This window comes from Carassius carassius, chromosome 35 (genome assembly GCF_963082965.1).
Source record: "Carassius carassius chromosome 35, fCarCar2.1, whole genome shotgun sequence".
In the NCBI taxonomy this organism is placed as follows: Eukaryota; Metazoa; Chordata; class Actinopteri; order Cypriniformes; family Cyprinidae; genus Carassius; species Carassius carassius.
The window spans coordinates 22,850,375-22,852,801 of NC_081789.1; the positions used below are offsets into that span (position 1 = coordinate 22,850,375).

The 2,427-nt window shown below is 35.7% G+C and overlaps 1 protein-coding gene across 1 annotated transcript in view; it reads right to left on the reverse strand.

Annotated features, from left to right (window-relative positions):
* Window positions 1–2,331: 2,331 nt before the first annotated feature.
* steap2 (STEAP family member 2, metalloreductase) overlaps window positions 2,332–2,427 on the reverse strand; it is a 10,137-nt gene continuing 10,041 nt past the window's right edge. The window contains exon 5 of the mRNA XM_059524993.1: window positions 2,332–2,427. This exon is cut by the window's right edge and continues 1,347 nt beyond it. The gene's annotated coding sequence lies outside the window, so the exon portion shown is untranslated.

Genomic DNA, 2,427 nt, shown 5'->3' on the forward strand with positions numbered 1-2,427 from the left:
TGTGGATTATTGGGATGTATTTATCAGCTCTTTGGACTCTTATTCTGACGGCACCCATTCACTGCAGAGGAGCCATCTTGTGAGCAAGTGATGTAATGTTACATTTCTCCAAATCTGTTCCGAAGAAGAAGCAAACTCATCTACATCTTGGATGGCTTGAAGGTGAGTATACTTGCAGGAAATTTTAATTTTTGATCCCTCAGTAACTACTGTACCACAGGAACAGATCTTCACACAAGCCATTTAAATTTTTTAATAGTGAAGATTATGCAATCAGTGAGAGGAGGAAGAGTTGTTCAGGTCTTCTAGTGAGAGGAGTAGAAAAGGCAATCGATAGGAGAGAGAAAGGGAGAGACTAAATGGAAAATTAAAAACTGAGAGAACTGTATTCTTTAAAAAAAAAAATAACCCCAAACTTTTAAACCGTAGTCTATATATATTTTGCTTTTTGTCTTCATGTCCTCTATTTGTTTTATTAACCAGAGGTGCGTTTCCTAAAAGCATAGTTGCTAACCTGTTAATGGGAAATTGTATTGCAACCAACAAAGTTGCTAACTTAGTTAGCAACTATGGTTTTGGGAAACGCTCCCCAGGTCATTTAAGACGGCTTCATTGTGTCTGTTATACAACAAAAGTGTAATGTTCCTCCTGAGAAACACTGAGGAACCCACCATAAAAGTATTAAAAAGCAAATGAGGCAGAGTGTTTTATTTATGAGCCCAAGCTGGCCACACACTCTCCTACACTGCAGTTTTTACTCTCCCTCGCAATTAACGCAGCTGTTTTGATGAACGACATCAGCGTGAAGCAGATGTAAGTTTGTGGGGCCATTATGGTTCGGGGTGATAACCTGTACGGGAGTATAATAAGCAGACAATTTCTCCTTGTTTGTTGATCATTAGTGGTAATTAAGACTAATCTCTCTCTGTTTTTCAAACTTAGCAGGAAGTGCATTTGTAGCCATGGTGACTATTACAATCTCAGCATGGCGTGAGAAGTGTCTCAGTCCTGGATTTGCAGTGATTTGTGGGAAGTTTCCTAGTAAATGCTTGGCAGTGACACTTATAGAGGTTCGAGGTCCGGTCCAAACAAAACACCCTCGTGACATTTCATCGAAACATCGAAGGATGTTCCACCAGGGTCGATGCTCCCTTTAGTGATAATGGCTTTATAAAAGATTTAACAGGCTTTAGCATCACAGTCCTGTGGCCATAGAGAAGGACTCTCTGCTCATCTCACGCTAATTGATATTATTATGAGTCCAGATTTTCAGGAGATCTTTAAGATCTTCAGAAACGCCTGCTGAGATCTAAACTGAACATTTTGGGGGATGAAGCGATTACGTTTTATCTCATGACGAACTGGTGGTGGGCAGCACTAGACACCCACCCATAATGCTCTGTTTGAGAGGGAGAGGAGCGCCACCTGCTGGTGGATGTGATTATTGCGGTGCTAAATGTGTGGGAGTGGTAATGAGGTGAAAATGAGGTGTCATAAAAATATTTTATGCTACTTTTTTTTCTGTTGTGTCTTTTCATAGTTAATATCTTCAACTGAGTGAACATGAAAACCAGTTGTATTTGCCACATGACATTCTGAGGGAAGATTTTCAACGATGCAAGTTTATGTAATGTACTGCAGTCAAAATGAAATATTTAATATTTTTGTGAAACAATATTTATGTTTTTTTTAAATAGTTTTTAACCTTTAATCTTCTATGCACACTAAAAAATGTACTACAATGTCTTTTTTTTTTGGACATGATAACATGACAATATCATTCCTGTTTAGTCATGTAATGTGGCATTACCATGGTATTTTTCAAAAGTACATTACCAAAATATTTTTGAAAGTACTTCTTTTCAGGAAGGATGCATTAAATATCAAAAGTGATATTAAAGACTTGTGCACTGTTACAAAAAAAGTATTTTTAAATATATAATAAATAAATTTTTAAAAAAAGGTGAAAATATCAAATGTTCTTTGAGCAGCAAATCCGCATCATGTGACTCTGAAGACTGGAGCAATGATACTGAAAATTCAGCTTTGCATCACAGGGATAAATTATATTTTAAAAATATATTAAAATAGAAAACAGTTATTTTAAATTGTAATGATTTTTAACAATTTGTACTGTATTTTTAATTAAATAGATGCAGTCTTTAAACATAAAAAAGAAATCTTACCAACCTCAAACTTGGAGTACCGTGATTTTATTATCTAATGCAATGGAAACACCTTAGTACTTGTTTGTATGGGTAGGTAAAATCAGATCAAATCAGCTAATATATATATATACATATAATAATAATTAAGAGTGTCTTGGAGAGATATTGTGTACATTTGTATTTATTGTTACTCACTCCAAACATCAAGTGAGGCACAGGAGTTTGAGCGTTCACACTTCTACCAAACAACACACTGGAG